This window comes from Peromyscus eremicus, chromosome 10, assembly GCF_949786415.1.
Source record: "Peromyscus eremicus chromosome 10, PerEre_H2_v1, whole genome shotgun sequence".
Taxonomy (NCBI): domain Eukaryota; kingdom Metazoa; phylum Chordata; class Mammalia; order Rodentia; family Cricetidae; genus Peromyscus; species Peromyscus eremicus.
In genome coordinates this window covers 46,891,066-46,891,465 of record NC_081426.1, presented here as the reverse complement: position 1 = coordinate 46,891,465, position 400 = coordinate 46,891,066, and positions in this window count along the sequence as shown.

Sequence of the window (400 nt, the reverse complement as noted above, 5' to 3'; positions counted from 1 at the left end):
GGGGCAGCTGGAGGGCCAGTCATGTCCCTGCCGGGCCCTGGCAGGTAGTAGCCTGGGCTGGGAGACGGCAGCTTGTGAGACTTCCAGCCCACAGTGAGGGCCTGAGATTGCAGTGCCAGTAAAAGCCTCTGCTGAGTTTAAAGGCCATGTCATTTCAAGATTCGCTGAGACCTTAAAATGTCACAGCCACGAAAATAAAGCCTCTTCCTTACCACAGTACCCCAGCAGCTTTGACTCTGGCCTGACGCACTCTCTATACGGTTCCCAGCTCCATACATACCAGCCGTGGCAACTCTTTGTGCCAACATTTGTCTGTCTGTCTGGCAAATCCCTAGTCACCCCTCAAGAGCCAAGGTAGCTGTCACTTCTCTTACGAGGGGTCCTTTGACTTTTCTGCACT